Source organism: Oncorhynchus tshawytscha, unplaced genomic scaffold (assembly GCF_018296145.1).
Source record: "Oncorhynchus tshawytscha isolate Ot180627B unplaced genomic scaffold, Otsh_v2.0 Un_contig_6341_pilon_pilon, whole genome shotgun sequence".
In the NCBI taxonomy this organism is placed as follows: Eukaryota; Metazoa; Chordata; class Actinopteri; order Salmoniformes; family Salmonidae; genus Oncorhynchus; species Oncorhynchus tshawytscha.
The window spans coordinates 7,501-26,659 of record NW_024608438.1 but is presented as its reverse complement, the minus strand read 5'-3'; the positions used below and the strand labels follow the sequence as shown (position 1 = coordinate 26,659).

At 48.7% G+C, this 19,159-nt stretch overlaps 1 long non-coding RNA gene across 2 annotated transcripts in view; it reads right to left on the bottom strand.

Annotated features, from left to right (window-relative positions):
• LOC121843528 overlaps positions 1-19,159 on the bottom strand; it is a 58,207-nt gene that overhangs the window by 34,431 nt on the left and 4,617 nt on the right. The window contains exons 1-2 of one of the 2 annotated variants that reach the window (XR_006081615.1): positions 9,862-10,015; positions 3,105-3,185 (exon numbers count right to left, since the gene is read on the bottom strand). This is a non-coding gene — a long non-coding RNA (uncharacterized LOC121843528). Of the gene's footprint in view, positions 1-3,104; positions 3,186-9,861; positions 10,016-19,159 lie in introns of those variants that run through there. The other variant, XR_006081614.1, reaches the window with a different exon arrangement.

Below are 19,159 nucleotides of genomic sequence, written 5' to 3'. Positions count from 1 at the left end.
TCTCTACCTGTCCCTCTCTCTGTCTTGTTCTGTCAGTCTGAATCAACACCACCTCCTCTGAATCAGCACACTCCCTCCTCTGAATCAACACACTCCCTCCTCTGAATCAACACACTACCACCTCTGAATCAACGCACCACCACCACCTCTGAATCAACGCACCACCACCACCTCTGAATCAACGCACCACCACCACCTCCGAATCAACGCACCACCACCTCCTCCCGAATCAACGCACCACCCACCTCCGAATCAACGCACCACCACCTCCTCCGAATCAACGCACCACCTCCTCCTCCGAATCAACGCACCACCTCCTCCTCCGAATCAACGCAACACCTCCTCCTCCGAATCAACGCACCACCTCCTCCTCCGAATCAACGCACCACCTCCTCCTCCGAATCAACGCACCACCTCCTCCTCCGAATCAACGCACCACCTCCTCCTCCGAATCAACGCACCACCTCCTCCTCCGAATCAACGCACCACCTCCTCCTCCGAATCAACGCACCACCTCCTCCTCCGAATCAACGCACCACCTCCTCCTCCGAATCAACGCACCACCACCTCCTCCGAATCAACGCACCACCACCTCCTCCGAATCAACGCACCACCTCCTCCTCCGAATCAACGCACCACCTCCTCCTCCGAATCAACGCACCACCTCCTCCTCCGAATCAACGCACCACCTCCTCCTCCGAATCAACGCACCACCTCCTCCTCCGAATCAACGCACCACCTCCTCCTCCTCCGAATCAACGCACCACCTCCTCCTCCGAATCAACGCACCACCTCCTCCTCTCCGACAACGCACCACCTCCTCCTCCGAATCAACGCACCACCACCTCCTCCGAATCAACGCTCCACCTCACCCTCCGAATCAACGCTCCCACCTCCTCCTCCGAATCAACGCTCCACCTCCTCCTCCGAATCAACGCTCCACCTCCTCCTCCGAATCAACGCACCACCTCCTCCTCCGAATCAACGCTCCACCTCCTCCTCCGAATCAACGCTCCACCTCCTCCTCCGAATCAACGCTCCACCTCCTCCTCCGAATCAACGCTCCACCACCTCCTCCGAATCAACGCTCCACCTCCTCCTCCGAATCAACGCTCCACCACTCCTCCGAATCAGCGCTCCACCTCCTCCTCCGAATCAGCGCTCCACCTCCTCCTCCGAATCAACGCTCCACCTCCTCCCGAATCAGCGCTCCACCTCCTCCTCCCGAATCAACGCCACCTCCTCCGAATCAACGCCACCTCCTCCCGAATCAACGCCACCTCCTCCGAATCAACGCCACCTCCTCCGAATCAACGCCACCTCCTCCGAATCAACGCACCACCACCTCCCTGAATCAACGCACCACCTCCTCCGAATCAACGCTCCACCACCTCCTCCGAATCAACGCTCCACCACCTCCTCCGAATCAACGCTCCACCACCTCCTCCGAATCAACGCTCCACCACCTCCTCCGAATCAACGCTCCACCACCTCCTCCGAATCAACGCCACCTCCTCCGAATCAACGCACCACCACCTCCGAATCAACGCACCACCACCTCCGAATCAACGCTCCACCACCTCCTCCGAATCAACGCTCCACCACCTCCTCCGAATCAACGCTCCACCACCTCCTCCGAATCAACGCTCCACCACCTCCTCCCGAATCAACGCCACCTCCTCCGAATCAACGCACCACCTCCGAATCAACGCCACCACCACCTCCGAATCAACGCTCCACCACCTCCTCCGAATCAACGCTCCACCACCTCCTCCGAATCAACGCTCCACCACCTCCTCCGAATCAACACCACCTCCTCCGACAACACCACCTCCTCCGAATCAACACCACCTCCTCCGAATCAACACCACCTCCTCCGAATCAACACCACCTCCTCCGAATCAACACCACCTCCTCCGAATCAACACCACCTCCTCCGAATCAACACCACTCCTCCGAATCCACCACCTCCTCCGAATCAACACACTCCCTCAACACCACCTCCTCCGAATCAACACACTACCTCCTCTGAATCAACACACTACCTCCTCTGAATCAACACACTACCTCCTCTGAATCAACACACTCTGAATCAACACACTACCTCCTCTGAATCAACACACTACCTCCTCTGAATCAACACACTACCTCCTCTGAATCAACACACTACCTCCTCTGAATCAACTCTACAGCCCTGCTCAGAATAGTTTTCATGATGGTCCTGTATGGGGAGGCTGACAGGCGAACATTAGGGAGCCGTTACACCAGCAGGTTAATAATGCCTGGCTCTTTCACTGCTCTTTACTTCATTGAAAAAAAGACCAATAGACTCATACAGGCCTTCCCATTTCATCCCTAACTAGTAACAGACAACAGCATACCTTACTCATCTAGCCTGAATAGAAGTTATGCATACAAATAATTAGAGTATTACTGTATCAATCAACTAAAACACTAATAAATATGTTTCCTGACCAGAATAAAAGCGGTTCTGTTTTCAGCCTACTGAGACCCTGTGGTGTATGATGTAATGTAGATTTTACTGAGCGGGCGGGTCAGCCACAGTGAAGGACGCAGGCAGGACACAGAGAGGTGCACAACAACATTAATAATAGCCTCCATCTGTCTGTGTGTGTGTCTGTCCGCCCAGTACCAGGGATCTGTTACATCAGTGCTGGCCACAGACCTCAGCATAAGGACAGGCTTACTTTGTGTTGCTTGGTTACAAAGCCTACAGCTAAAAAAAAATGACTTGATGACTCCGGTATTAAAACGTTCATAAGATGACACTGGTCTAAACTCAAACTGAAACGGCAGGTAACCCGATCAAAACCACCAACTGTCTGTCTGTTAACAGCAGGTAACCCTATCAAAACCACCAACTGTCTGTCTGTCTGTTAACCACCAACTGTCTGTCTGTCTGTCAGCAGGTAACCCTATCAAAACCATCAAAACCACCAGTCTGTCTGTCTGTCTGTCTGTCTGTCTGTCTACAGTGTTAATTTTCTCTCTCTTCACTCCTCGGAGGTAAAATAGACACGGGATCCTGTTGGAAGGAATCAAGCAATCAAAGATAAATACAACAGAAGCAAGAGGATTCTTACCTTCTTCTGGTACCACACCACAGCATCTCGCACTTTGGACGCCATTTACATGTCAGAGGTCACCAGCTGGGGCATTTTAGGCTGTAAAACGGAGAGAACGAGAGAGAGAGAGAGAGAGAGAGAGATCAGTCAATGAGGAGTCTGTGTTGCTCCGCATAGCTTTTAAAGCCTCTACCTGCTGGGCAGGTGTGTCATGCTCTGTGACATCACACACACACACACACACCTCATACACACCTCATTAATAGTGGGGCGAGCCTTTGAGAGGAACAGGCAGTCTCTCTTGACAGTACCTTGGCTCCCGCGACATATACACACACACACGAAGTGGAGAAGCTAATTAGGAAGCTGGCGGTGCTGTGTTGCTGCCACCATCCTATTCATATTCAATACCAGACACACAGAGCGGTCAGCAGAGGAGCTGGTCTGGTCAGAGATCAGACTGAGGGGAGTTAAGTTAGTCTCTCTCTCTAAACAGATGGGCTGTTATGTGAAGGGGAGTTAGTCTCTCTCTCTAAATAGATGGGCTGTTATGTGAAGGGGAGTTAGTCTCTCTCTCTAAACAGATGGGCTGTTATGTGAAGGGGAGTCAGTCTCTCTCTCTAAACAGATGGGCTGTTATGTGAAGGGGAGTCAGTCTCTCTCTCTAAACAGATGGGCTGTTATGTGAAGGGGAGTCAGTCTCTCTCTAAACAGATGGGCTGTTATGTGAAGGGAGTCAGTCTCTCTCTCTAAACAGATGGGCTGTTATGTGAAGGGGAGTTAGTCTCTCTCTCTAAACAGATGGGCTGTTATGTGAAGGGGAGTTAGTCTCTCTAAACAGATGGGCTGTTATGTGAAGGGGAGTCAGTCTCTCTCTCTAAACAGATGGGCTGTTATGTGAAGGGGAGTTAGTCTCTCTCTCTAAACAGATGGGCTGTTATGTGAAGGGGAGTCAGTCTCTCTCTCTAAATAGATGGACTGTTATGTGAAGGGGAGTCAGTCTCTCTCTAAACAGATGGGCTGTTATGTGAAGGGGAGTCGGTCTCTCTCTCTAAACAGATGGGCTGTTATGTGAAGGGGAGTCAGTCTCTCTCTCTAAACAGATGGGCTGTTATGTGAAGGGGAGTCAGTCTCTCTCTCTAAACAGATGGGCTGTTATGTGAAGGGGAGTCAGTCTCTCTCTCTAAACAGATGGGCTGTTATGTGAAGGGGAGTTAGTCTCTCTCTAAACAGATGGGCTGTTATGTGAAGGGGAGTTAGTCTCTCTCTCAAACAGATGGGCTGTTATGTGAAGGGGAGTCAGTCAGTCTCTCTCTCTAAACAGATGGGCTGTTATGTGAAGGGGAGTCAGTCTCTCTCTCTAAATAGATGGGCTGTTATGTGAAGGGGAGTCAGTCTCTCTCTCTAAACAGATGGGCTGTTATGTGAAGGGGAGTTAGTCTCTCTAAACAGATGGGCTGTTATGTGAAGGGGAGTCAGTCTCTCTCTCTAAACAGATGGGCTGTTATGTGAAGGGGAGTCAGTCTCTCTCTCTAAACAGATGGGCTGTTATGTGAAGGGGAGTCAGTCTCTCTCTCTAAATAGATGGGCTGTTATGTGAAGGTGAGTCAGTCTCTCTCTCTAAACAGATGGGCTGTTATGTGAAGGGGAGTCAGTCTCTCTCTCTAAACAGATGGGCTGTTATGTGAAGGGGAGTTAGTCTCTCTCTCTAAACAGATGGGCTGTTATGTGAAGGGGAGTCAGTCTCTCTAAACAGATGGGCTGTTATGTGAAGGGGAGTTAGTCTCTCTAAACAGATGGGCTGTTATGTGAAGAGGAGTTAGTCTCTCTAAACAGATGGGCTGTTATGTGAAGAGGAGTTAGTCTCTCTAAACAGATGGGCTGTTATGTGAAGGGGAGTCAGTCTTCTCTCTAAATAGATGGGCTGTTATGTGAAGGGGAGTCAGTCTCTCTAAACAGATGGGCTGTTATGTGAAGGGGAGTCAGTCTCTCTCTCTAAACAGATGGGCTGTTATGTGAAGGGGAGTCAGTCTCTCTCTCTAAATAGATGGGCTGTTATGTGAAGGGGAGTCAGTCTCTCTCTCTAAACAGATGGGCTGTTATGTGAAGGGGAGTCAGTCAGTCTCTCTCTCTAAACAGATGGGCTGTTATGTGAAGGGGAGTTAGTCTCTCTAAACAGATGGGCTGTTATGTGAAGGGAGTCAGTCTCTCTCTCTAAACAGATGGGCTGTTATGTGAAGGGGAGTTAGTCTCTCTCTCTAAACAGATGGGCTGTTATGTGAAGGGGAGTTAGTCTCTCTCTCTAAACAGATGGGCTGTTATGTGAAGGGAGTCAGTCAGTCTGAAACAGATGGGCTGTTATGTGAAGGGGAGTCAGTCATCTTCTAAACAGATGGGCTGTTATGTGAAGGGGAGTTAGTCTCTCTCTCTAAACAGATGGGCTGTTATGTGAAGGGAGTCAGTCAGTCTTCTCTCTAAACAGATGGGCTGTTATGTGAAGGGGAGCCTCTTCCTCTGAACAGATGGGCTGTTATGTGAAGGGAGTTAGTCTTTCCAAACAGATGGGCTGTTATGTGAAGGGGAGTCAGTCTTCTCTCTAAACAGATGGGCTGTTATGTGAAGGGGAGTCAGTCAGTCTCTCTAAACAGATGGGCTGTTATGTGAAGGGGAGTTAGTTAGTCTCTCTAAACAGATGGGCTGTTATGTGAAGGGGAGTCAGTCTTCTCCTAAACAGATGGGCTGTTATGTGAAGGGGAGTCGGTCTCTTCTCTAAACAGATGGGCTGATGTGAAGGGGAGTCAGTCTCTCTCCATCTAAACAGATGGGCTGTTATGTGAAGGGGAGTCAGTCTCTAAACAGATGGGCTGTTATGTGAAGGGGAGTCAGTCTCTCTAAACAGATGGGCTGTTATGTGAAGAGGAGTTAGTCAAACAGATGGGCTGTTATGTGAAGAGGAGTTAGTCTCTCTCCAAACAGATGGGCTGTTATGTGAAGGGGAGTCAGTCTCTCTCTCTAAACAGATGGGCTGTTATGTGAAGGGGAGTTAGTCTCTCTCTCTAAACAGATGGGCTGTTATGTGAAGGGAGTCAGTCTCTCTCTAAACAGATGGGCTGTTATGTGAAGGGGAGTCAGTCTCTCTCTCTAAACAGATGGGCTGTTATGTGAAGGGGAGTCAGTCTCTCTCTCTAAACAGATGGGCTGTTATGTGAAGGGGAGTCAGTCAGTCTCTTCTCTAAACAGATGGGCTGTTATGTGAAGGGGAGTTAGTCTCTCTAAACAGATGGGCTGTTATGTGAAGGGGAGTCAGTCTCTCTCTCTAAACAGATGGGCTGTTATGTGAAGGGGAGTTAGTCTCTCTCTAAACAGATGGGCTGTTATGTGAAGGGGAGTCAGTCTCTCTCTCTAAACAGATGGGCTGTTATGTGAAGGGGAGTCAGTCTCTCTCTCTTCCAGATGGGCTGTTATGTGAAGGGGAGTCAGTCTCTCTCTCTAAACAGATGGGCTGTTATGTGAAGGGGAGTTAGTCAGTCTCTCTAAACAGATGGGCTGTTATGTGAAGGGGAGTCAGTCAGTCTCTCTAAACAGATGGGCTGTTATGTGAAGGGGAGTTAGTCTCTCTCTCTAAACAGATGGGCTGTTATGTGAAGGGGAGTTAGTCTCTCTCTCTAAACAGATGGGCTGTTATGTGAAGGGGAGTTAGTCTCTCTCTAAACAGATGGGCTGTTATGTGAAGGGGAGTCAGTCAGTCTCTCTCTAAACAGATGGGCTGTTATGTGAAGGGGAGTCAGTCAGTCTCTCTCTAAACAGATGGGCTGTTATGTGAAGGGGAGTTAGTCTCTCTAAACAGATGGGCTGTTATGTGAAGGGGAGTTAGTCTCCTCTCTAAACAGATGGGCTGTTATGTGAAGGGGAGTTAGTCTCTCTCTCTAAACAGATGGGCTGTTATGTGAAGGGGAGTTAGTCTCTCTCTCTAAACAGATGGGCTGTTATGTGAAGGGGAGTCAGTCAGTCTCTCTCTCTAAACAGATGGGCTGTTATGTGAAGGGGAGTCAGTCAGTCTCTCTAAACAGATGGGCTGTTATGTGAAGGGGAGTTAGTCTCTCTCTCTAAACAGATGGGCTGTTATGTGAAGGGGAGTCAGTCTCTCTCTAAACAGATGGGCTGTTATGTGAATTGGAGTCAGTCTCTCTCTCTAAACAGATGGGCTGTTATGTGAAGGGGAGTTAGTCTCTCTAAACAGATGGGCTGTTATGTGAAGGGGAGTCAGTCTCTCTCTCTAAACAGATGGGCTGTTATGTGAAGGGGAGTTAGTCTCTCTCTAAACAGATGGGCTGTTATGTGAAGGGGAGTCAGTCTCTCTCTCTAAACAGATGGGCTGTTATGTGAAGGGGAGTCAGTCTCTCTCTCTAAACAGATGGGCTGTTATGTGAAGGGGAGTCAGTCTCTCTCTCATCTGATGGGCTGTTATGTGAAGGGGAGTCAGTCAGTCTCTCTCTCTCTAAACAGATGGGCTGTTATGTGAAGGGGAGTTAGTCTCTTTCAGATGGGCTGTTATGTGAAGGGGAGTCAGTCTCTCTCTCTAAACAGATGGGCTGTTATGTGAAGGGGAGTTAGTCTTCTCTAAACAGATGGGCTGTTATGTGAAGGGGAGTCAGTCTCTCTCTCTAAACAGATGGGCTGTTATGTGAAGGGGAGTCAGTCTTGCTCTCTAAACAGATGGGCTGTTATGTGAAGGGGAGTCAGTCTCTCTCTCTAAACAGATGGGCTGTTATGTGAAGGGGAGTCAGTCAGTCTCTCTAAACAGATGGGCTGTTATGTGAAGGGGAGTCAGTCAGTCTTTCCAACAGATGGGCTGTTATGTGAAGGGGAGTTAGTCTCTCTCTCTAAACAGATGGGCTGTTATGTGAAGGGGAGTTAGTCTTCTCTAAACAGATGGGCTGTTATGTGAAGGGGAGTTAGCTCTTTCCAAACAGATGGGCTGTTATGTGAAGGGGAGTTAGTCTTTCCATCTGAAACAGATGGGCTGTTATGTGAAGGGTGTCAGTCAGCTTGCTCTTTCCAGATGGGCTGTTATGTGAAGGGGAGTCAGTCAGTCTGACTGTTGAACAGATGGGCTGTTATCTGAAGGGGAGTTAGTCTCTCTAAACAGATGGGCTGTTATGTGAAGGGGAGTTGTCTCTTCCATCTGAACAGATGGGCTGTTATGTGAAGGGGAGTTAGTCCTCTCTCTAAACAGATGGGCTGTTATGTGAAGGGGAGTTAGTCTTCTCTTAAACAGATGGGCTGTTATGTGAAGGGAGTGAGTCAGCTCTCTCTTTCCAGATGACTGTTATTGAAGGGGAGTCAGTCTCTCTCTTTCCAGATGGGCTGTTATGTGAAGGGGAGTTAGTCTCTTTCTCTAAACAGATGGGCTGTTATGTGAAGGGCTTCAGTCAGTCTTTCCAAACAGATGGGCTGTTATGTGAAGAGGAGTCAGTCTCTCTCTCTAAACAGATGGGCTGTTATGTGAAGGGGAGTTAGTCTCTCTCTAAACAGATGGGCTGTTATGTGAAGGGGAGTTGCTCTTTCCATCTGAACAGATGGGCTGTTATGTGAAGGGAGTCAGCTCTCTCTAAACAGATGGGCTGTTATGTGAAGGGTTGAGTCAGTCTCTCTCTCTAAACAGATGGGCTGTTATGTGAAGGGGAGTTAGTCTTCTCCATCTGAACAGATGGGCTGTTATGTGAAGGGGAGTTAGTCTCTTTCCAAACAGATGGGCTGTTATGTGAAGGGGAGTCAGTCAGTCTCTTTCCAAACAGATGGGCTGTTATGTGAAGGGGAGCAGTGTCTCTTTCCAAACAGATGGGCTGTTATGAAGGGGAGTTAGTCTCTTTCCAGATGGGCTGTTATTGAAGGGGAGTTGCTCTTTCCACAGATGGGCTGTTATGAAGGGGAGTTAGTCTCTCTAAACAGATGGGCTGTTATGTGAAGGGGAGCAGTCTCTTTCCATCTGAACAGATGTCAAACAGCTTGCTCTTTCCATCTGACGGTGTTGAACAGCTTGCTCTTTCCATCTGACAGTGTTGAGTTTGGGAAACCCTGCTCTAGGGTTTCAAGTACACTTGGACGTTCTGATTTAAGTACACTACAACGTGTTAAGTACACTGCGATGTTTTTAAGTACACTTGGACATTTTTAAGTACACTACGATGTTTTTAAGTACACTGGGACATTTTTAAGTACACTACGATGTTTTTAAGTACACTTGGACATTTCAAGTCTTTATTTGATGAGCAGATGTTTCTGGGTGGGACCTTCTTGTTTTGTCTTCTGGCTCTGCACAATAGCTGGGTGTGTGTGACACCGCATCTCATTCAGCACACACACATTCTGTGAGGAGTCTTTTCCACCTTCAGCGTTTGATTGAGCCTGGCATTGTGTGCTAGATGGGCGGTGTAAGGGGTTGGCACTTTTGGGACTATTATATTCCACCAGGCAAGCGTAGTAAAGCGCAGCAGAGTTACTTGGAAGAAAACAAAATGTTATTTCCCAGGTCTGACGGCAGTTGGTTCCCCTCCATAGAACTGTCGTGGTCCAGGAGGAAAGTGGTGTTCCTAGAATATAAATACTATTTCTCACAGAGACTATTTATAGCTAGGAGGAAATGTCTGTTTTTCTTAAAGAGAGGTCTCATTCCTGACTGATTACACTGTTGCTAGGATGCTCCTCCCAGTCCAATCCTTCTGCTCTATTTCTCTCTGTGTGTGTGTGTGTGTGTGTGTGTGTGTGTGCACACCTGGCAACGACATCAAAAGCAGATCCTCCACTTCAAAAACACACAGCTTCCATGTCTTTGCGGCTTAAGAACCGAGCTTTGAGAGGTAGATAGACTGACGCTAGAGAATCAGATCACAGTGATCTGTAGTGATGACATATGAGGTCGACAGCTAGTCCCCAGGCGGCACCTGGCATCCTGTTCAGGAGGAATAAACAGAACAGAGCTGTTTATATCTATCATGCCACACAGTGAGCCTGCAGAGCTAATAGAACAAGAGAGACTGTAGCATCACACAGTGAGCCAGCAGGGCTAATAGAACAAGAGAGACTGTAGCATCACAGTGAGCCAGCAGAGCTAATAGAACAAGAGAGACTGTAGCATCACAGTGAGCCAGCAGAGCTAATAGAACAAGAGACTGTAACATCACACAGTGAGCCAGCAGAGCTAATAGAACAAGAGAGACTGTAGCATCACAGTGAGCCAGCAGGGCTAATAGAACAAGAGAGACTGTAGCATCACAGTGAGCCAGCAGAGCTAATAGAACAAGAGAGACTGTAACATCACAGTGAGCCAGCAGAGCTAATAGAACAAGAGAGACTGTAGCATCACAGTGAGCCAGCAGAGCTAATAGAACAAGAGAGACTGTAGCATCACAGTGAGCCAGCAGAGCTAATAGAACAAGAGAGACTGTAGCATCACAGTGAGCCAGCAGAGCTAATAGAACAAGAGAGACTGTAGCATCACACAGTGAGCCAGCAGAGCTAATAGAACAAGAGAGACTGTAGCATCACACAGTGAACCAGCAGAGCTAATAGAACAAGAGAGACTGTAGCATCACACAGTGAGCCAGCAGGGCTAATAGAACAAGAGAGACTGTAGCATCACACAGTGAGCCTGCAGGGCTAATAGAACAAGAGAGACTGTAGCATCACACAGTGAGCCAGCAGGGCTAATAGAACAAGAGAGACTGTAGCATCACACAGTGAGCCAGCAGGGCTAATAGAACAAGAGAGACTGTAGCATCACACAGTGAGCCAGCAGAGCTAATAGAACAAGAGAGACTGTAGCATCACAGTGAGCCAGCAGAGCTAATAGAACAAGAGAGACTGTAATAGAACATCACAGTGAGCCAGCAGAGCTAATAGAACAAGAGAGACTGTAGCATCACAGTGAGCCAGCAGAGCTAATAGAACAAGAGAGACTGTAGCATCACAGTGAGCCAGCAGAGCTAATAGAACAAGAGAGACTGTAACATCACAGTGAGCCAGCAGGGCTAATAGAACAAGAGAGACTGTAGCATCACAGTGAGCCAGCAGAGCTAATAGAACAAGAGAGACTGTAGCATCACAGTGAGCCAGCAGGGCTAATAGAACAAGAGAGACTGTAGCATCACACAGTGAGCCAGCAGAGCTAATAGAACAAGAGAGACTGTAGCATCACACAGTGAGCCAGCAGGGCTAATAGAACAAGAGAGACTGTAGCATCACAGTGAGCCAGCAGAGCTAATAGAACAAGAGAGACTGTAGCATCACAGTGAGCCAGCAGAGCTAATAGAACAAGAGAGACTGTAGCATCACAGTGAGCCAGCAGAGCTAATAGAACAAGAGAGACTGTAGCATCACAGTGAGCCAGCAGAGCTAATAGAACAAGAGAGACTGTAGCATCACACAGTGAGCCAGCAGAGCTAATAGAACAAGAGAGACTGTAGCATCACAGTGAGCCAGCAGAGCTAATAGAACAAGAGAGACTGTAGCATCACAGTGAGCCAGCAGAGCTAATAGAACAAGAGAGACTGTAGCATCACACAGTGAGCCAGCAGAGCTAATAGAACAAGAGAGACTGTAGCATCACACAGTGAGCCAGCAGGGCTAATAGAACAAGAGAGACTGTAACATCACAGTGAGCCAGCAGGGCTAATAGAACAAGAGAGACTGTAGCATCACAGTGAGCCAGCAGAGCTAATAGAACAAGAGAGACTGTAGCATCACAGTGAGCCAGCAGGGCTAATAGAACAAGAGAGACTGTAGCATCACAGTGAGCCAGCAGAGCTAATAGAACAAGAGAGACTGTAGCATCACAGTGAGCCAGCAGGGCTAATAGAACAAGAGAGACTGTAGCATCACAGTGAGCCAGCAGAGCTAATAGAACAAGAGAGACTGTAGCATCACACAGTGAGCCAGCAGAGCTAATAGAACAAGAGAGACTGTAGCATCACACAGTGAGCCAGCAGAGCTAATAGAACAAGAGAGACTGTAGCATCACACAGTGAGCCAGCAGAGCTAATAGAACAAGAGAGACTGTAGCATCACACAGTGAGCCAGCAGAGCTAATAGAACAAGAGAGACTGTAGCATCACAGTGAGCCAGCAGAGCTAATAGAACAAGAGAGACTGTAGCATCACACAGTGAGCCAGCAGAGCTAATAGAACAAGAGAGACTGTAGCATCACAGTGAGCCAGCAGAGCTAATAGAACAAGAGAGACTGTAGCATCTTCAACTGAGATCACAGAGGTCTCTCTGGTCGCGTGGACACTTACATGCGACTTCTATCTGAATACGAGATCACATTGAAAAGACTGGTCTCGACACACAATCACTTTGTGGTGTGATTGTGTTCAGATCTGTCTGACCACTTCAGGAGGTGGTCTGGGATGCATTGTGTGAGCATTTCTCCTCAGTCTGGACGCCATCTTCAGGAGGTTCACCTCCTCAGTCTGGACGCCAAAGGTGGTCTGCATAAAGTTGTGTGACATCATCAGCTGGAATCTGGTCTGGGATGCTGTCCAGTCTCAGAAAACGTGTGTGTGTTTTCTCCAGAAAACCGAGACCGGCACCGTTTCATTATAACGTTGGAGAAATACGTTCCTGGTGTGTGAGGAACATGTTTACTGGCCTCATAAATGCAAGACAGATAGCTAATATTTATATCATGTGTTGTCAGACAGAGGAGGACTTCAGCCTGTAGTCTGTAGCTTCATTAACACACTCAAACACTCTCTCACACTGTCCCACACATTCACATAGATGAAGAGGAATTCACACACACTGATTGGACACTCCGGGCTCGAGCAGAAGGCATTTCACTTATTCTGTGATGAGTGTTTTTACATTTGACGAGGTCCTCGCTGAAGGAGTGTTGAGAGACAGCGAGACAGAAAATACAGATTGTTGAGGAGTTAGGCTAGCTGGGATAAATCTGAATGTGATTCCCAGTATTTCAGGTCATTGCCTGTTCTCTCTAGCTAAGCCCCCTTTCATCCAGAAATGATACGGTTGCTTTAAAAAGAGATTAAACTTCATAGTTCAATGTTTGTGTTTTTAGTCTGCTGATGTAGACTATCTGGTACAGCCTGCCTGTATGTAGACTGTCATGGCTCTGGTACAGCCAGTCTGTATGTAGACTATCATGGCTCTGGTACAGCCAGCCTGTATGTAGACTACCATGGCTCTGGTACAACCAGTCTGTATGTAGACTATCATGGCTCTGGTACAGCCAGTCTGTATGTAGACTACCATGGCTCTGGTACAACCAGTCTGTATGTAGACTACCATGGCTCTGGTACAGCCAGTCTGTATGTAGACTACCATGGCTCTGGTACAACCAGTCTGTATGTAGACTACCATGGCTCTGGTACAACCAGTCAACAACAACCTCCTCAGCTGTTTTGGAGTTGTCTAAAGCTGCTGGTTAGTCACTATAATCACAGTGAGATTAGACCTAGCTACTCCTTAGTGACAACACTGCATGGGCCAAGCAATCACACACACACACACCTAGCTACACACTTAGTGACAACACTGCATGGGCCAAGCACATCACACACACACACACACACACACACACCACACACACACACACACACACACACCAATGTTCCACAGCGTCATCCAGATAACTAAACAGGAAAATTGTTCCTCAGTTTACATGGAAACTAGACTAGCCAGAAAAACCTGGACGGTTCACGGGAGTGTTCCCAAAAACATCTCCTGTTATGTTGAGGAGTCTTGCTACTTGCCAAGGGTTCTGTGTTAACTCTCTAGAACACACACACACACACACACACACACACACACACACAGGCATGTGCGTGTACTAGTAGTGTGTGTGTGTGATTCAGCAGAGACCAGGTTTGTGTGTGTGATTCAGCAGAGACCAGGTTTGTGTGTGTGTGTGTGTGTGTGTACAGCACATCCCCTCATATCTCACTCAAAACAAATAACAGCAGTATCCATATAATGACTACCTTCAGGTTAATCTCTTGTGGATTGACGATGTAATCTGGCAAAATTACACAAAATGTTAATTCTGGGTTACCTTCAGCTCAACTCATTCAGTCACAGTTTGGGCTAAATATTAATCAATATTACTGGGAAAGGGGACACCTAGTAACCCAAAGGTTGCTGGATCCAATCCCTGAGCTGACAAGGTAAAAATCTGTCCTTCTGCCCCTGAGCAAGGCAGTTAACCCACTGTTCCCCTGAGCAAGGCAGTTAACCCACTGTTCCCCTGAACAAGGCAGTTAACCCACTGTTCCCCTGAGCAAGGCAGTTAAGCCACTGTTCCCCTGAGCAAGGCAGTTAACCCACTGTTCCCCTGAGCAAGGCAGTTAACCCACTGTTCCCCTGAGCAAGGCAGTTAACCCACTGTTCCCCTGAGCAAGGCAGTTAACCCACTGTTCCCTGAGCCCACTGTTCCCCTGAGCAGTTAACCCACTGTTCCCCTGAGCAAGGCAGTTCACCCACTGTTCCCCTGAGCAAGGCAGTTCACCCACTGTTCCCTGAGCAAGGCAGTTCACCCACTGTTCCCCTGAACAAGGCAGTTCACCCACTGTTCCCCTGAACAAGGCAGTTCACCCACTGTTCCCCTGAACAAGGCAGTTCACCCACTGTTCCCCTGAACAAGGCAGTTCACCCACTGTTCCCTGAACAAGGCAGTTCACCCACTGTTCCCTGAACAAGGCAGTTAACCCACTGTTCCCCTGAACAAGGCAGTTAACCCACTGTTCCCCTGAACAAGGCAGTTAACCCACTGTTCCCCTGAACAAGGCAGTTAACCCACTGTTCCCCTGAACAAGGCATTTAACCCACTGTTCCCCGGGCGCTGAAGACGTGGATGTCGATTAAGGCAGCCCCCCCACACCGCTCTGATTCAGAGGGTTAAATGAGGAAGACGCATTTCAGTTGAAGCCATTCAGTTGACTAGGTCTCCCCGTTTTGTTGCACGAACACTTTAATTTTCCATTATAAATATCTGAATATCTGCTGCTGATGAGAGGTTAGGAGCAGGGCCTCTCTGAGCTAGATCTGTCTGAGATGACATCTACAAACTGTCTGTGTGGAGGTACCTGAGCAGGGCCTCTCTGAGCTAGATCTGTCTGAGATGACATCTACAAACTGTCTGTGTGGAGGTACCTGAGCAGGGCCTCTCTGAGCTAGATCTGTCTGAGATGACATCTACAAACGGTCTGTGTGTAGGTACCTGAGCAGGGCCTCTCTGAGCTAGATCTGTCTGAGATGACATCTACAAACGGTCTGTGTGTAGGTACCTGAGCAGGGCCTCTCTGAGCTAGATCTGTCTGAGATGACTTCTACAAACTGTCTGTGTGTAGGTACCTGAGCAGGGCCTCTCTGAGCTAGATCTGTCTGAGATGACATCTACAAACTGTCTGTGTGTAGGTACCTGAGCAGGGCCTCTCTGAGCTAGATCTGTCTGAGATGACTTCTACAAACGGTCTGTGTGTAGGTACCTGAGCAGGGCCTCTCTGAGCTAGATCTGTCTGAGATGACTTCTACAAACTGTCTGTGTGTAGGTACCTGAGCAGGGCCTCTCTGAGCTAGATCTGTCTGAGATGACATCTACAAACGGTCTGTGTGTAGGTACCTGAGCAGGGCCTCTCTGAGCTAGATCTGTCTGAGATGACTTCTACAAACTGTCTGTGTGGAGGTACCTGAGCAGGGCCTCTCTGAGCTAGATCTGTCTGAGATGACATCTACAAACGGTCTGTGTGGAGGTACCTGAGCAGGGCCTCTCTGAGCTAGATCTGTCTGAGATGACATCTACAAACGGTCTGTGTGTAGGTACCTGAGCAGGGCCTCTCTGAGCTAGATCTGTCTGAGATGACATCTACAAACTGTCTGTGTGGAGGTACCTGAGCAGGGCCTCTCTGAGCTAGATCTGTCTGAGATGACATCTACAAACTGTCTGTGTGGAGGTACCTGAGCAGGGCCTCTCTGAGCTAGATCTGTCTGAGATGACTTCTACAAACTGTCTGTGTGGAGGTACCTGAGCAGGGCCTCTCTGAGCTAGATCTGTCTGAGATGACTTCTACAAACTGTCTGTGTGGAGGTACCTGAGCAGGGCCATAGGGCAGGCTGAGCATCTACCACCTCACTATCAGATTAGGTGTTGACTCATTTACTAACTAACCTAAAATGGAGGTAGATCTGTGTCACAGCCTCACAGTGCCTTTACAGAGAAGCAGAGACAAATCAAATCAAATCAAATTTTATTTGTCACATACACATGGTTAGCAGATGTTAATGCGAGTGTAGCGAAATGCTTGTGACTTCTAGTTCCGACAATGCAGTAATGGAGCAAGTAATCTAACTAACAGGGCCAAAAAAAAACTACTGTCTTATACACAGTGTAAGGGGATAAAGAATATGTACATAAGATATATGAATGAGTGATGGTACAGACTGTCATAGGCAAGATACAGTAGATGATATCGAGTACAGTATATACATATGAGATAAGTATGTAAACCAAGTGAATAGTTAAAGTACAAACTGATACATGTATTACCTAAGGATGCAGTCTCTATAGAGAACAGTATCAACGTATGCATATGAGATGAACAATGTAGGGTAAGTAACTTATATAAGGTAGCATTGTTGGAAGTGGCTAGTGATATATTTACATAATTTCCCATCAATTCCCATGATTAAAGTGGCTGGAGTAGAGTCAGTGTCATTGACAGTGTCAGTAGCCACTCAATGTTAGTGGTGGCTGTTTAACAGTCTGATGGCCTTGAGATAGAAGCTGTTTTCTTAGTCTCTCATGGTGAAAGACACCATGAAAAGGGCTTCATAATAGGATGTTGACTCCTCTGGTCTAAACCTTTCTGCTTGAGGTCCAAATGGCACTCAATTCCCCCCTATAGTGCACTACTTTTGACCAGGGTCCATAGGGCTCTGTTTAAAAGTACTACACTATATAGGGAATGGGGTACCGTTTGGGACTCTCGACCAGTCTCTCAGTGGACCTGTAAGTAGGTCAGGGCAGAATAACAAACCGGGCGCTGGGGAACATAAAAATAGATTCCTGAACCTCTTACCCCCTACAGAAGGCTAGGAACAGGGTTGGAGTTAAAACCTACAGGAGGCTAGGAACAGGGTTGGAGTTAAAACCTACAAGAGGCTATCTCTCCAGGACCAGGGTTGGAGTTAAAACCTACAAGAGGCTATCTCTCCAGGAACAGGGTTGGAGTTAAAACCTACAGGAGGCTATCTCTCCAGGAACAGGGTTGGAGTTAAAACCTACAGGAGGCTATCTCTCCAGGAACAGGGTTGGAGGTAAAACCTACAGGTCCACTACGGCCTTTCTCCCTCCTCCTCTCAGCCTCTCCCCCTCCTCCTCTCAGCCTCTCCTCCTATCAGCCTCTCCCCCTCCTCCTCTTAGCCTCTCCTCCTCCTCCTCTCAGCCTCTCCTCCTCCTCCTCCTCCTCTCAGCCGCTCCTCCTCTCAGCCTCTCCCCCCTCCACCTCAGTCTCTCCCCCTCCACCTCAGTCTCTCCCCCTCCTCTCAGCCGCTCTTCCTCCTCTCAGCCTCTCCCCTCCTCCTCTCAGAGCCTCTCCCTCCTCCTCCTCAGAGCCTCTCCCCCTCCTCTCAGAGCCTCTCCCCCTCCTCAGAGCCTCTCCCCTCCTCTCAGAGCCTCTCCCCCTCCGCTCAGCCTCTCCCCCCCGCTCAGCCGCTCCTCCTTCTCCTCCTCCTCTCAGCCGCTTTCTCCTCCTCCTCTCAGCCTCTCCCCTCCTCCTCCTCTCCTCCTCCTCCTCTCAGCCTCTCCCCTCCTCCTCTCAGCCGCTCCCCCTCCTCCTCTCAGCCGCTCCCCCTCCTCCTCTCAGCCGCTCCCCCTCCTCCTCTCAGCCGCTCCCCCTCCTCCTCTCAGCCGCTCCCCTCCTCCTCCTCCCCCCTCCTCCTCCTCAGCCTCTCCCCCTCCTCCTCCTCAGCCCTCTCCTCCTCCTCCTCTCAGCCTCTCCCCCTCCTCCTCCTCTCAGCCTCTCCCCCTCCTCCTCCTCAGCCCCTCCCCCTCCTCCTCCTCTCAGCCCCTCCTCCTCCTCCTCTCAGCCTCTCCCCCTCCTCCTCTCAGCCTCTCCCCCTCAGCCTCTCCCCCTCAGCCTCTCCCCTCAGCCTCTCCCCCTCAGCCTCTCCCCCTCAGCCTCTCCCCTCAGCCTCTCCCCTCTCCTACTCCCCCTCCTCTCAGCCTCTCCCCCTCCTCCTCCTCCTCCTCTCAGTGACTTACTACCAGAGATCAAACCACCAGTATCTCTACCACGTGCTGCTACTTGGATGGGTTAAAAAGGAGAAAAGGAGAGAGAACCAGACTAAGGAGTGTTCAGGTCCCTGCCAATCAAAACCATCTGGATTCCATTGCAGCCAAGGACAGCGTAGTTCAGTGTGTGTATGTTGGAGCCCTGCTGAGTGAAACAGGTCAATATTATAGATGTGGAAATGACAGAGAACCATACGAGGGGCCAGGCTTCTAACTGTTCTGACACCATTGGGGTGCTAACTGCAAGCTAGGCTGGTCTCCTTGTCTAGCTACCTCATCATTGTGTTATGGTTGCAGAGCATCACTCTGGACAGGGCAAAGCAGAACATCAAACTACATGTTTGTCCTGGTGGACAGTGCTGATTGTGATTTCTGAGTGTGACTATGAAGTCCTCTCACATTGTACAGTACAGTAACAGTACTATTAGCCTAGCTGTAAACTACACCACATACAGTAACAGTACTATTAGCCTAGCTGTAAACTACACCACGTACAGTAACAGTACTATTAGCCTAGCTGTAAACTACACCATGTACAGTAACAGTACTATTAGCCTAGCTGTAAACTACACCACGTACAGTACAGTAACAGTACCATTAGCCTAGCTGTAAACTACACCACATACAGTACAGTAACAGCACTATTAGCCTAGCTGTAAACTACACCACGTACAGTACAGTAACAGTACTATTAGCCTAGCTGTAAACTACACCACGTACAGTACAGTAACAGTACTATTAGCCTAGCTGTAAACTACACCACGTA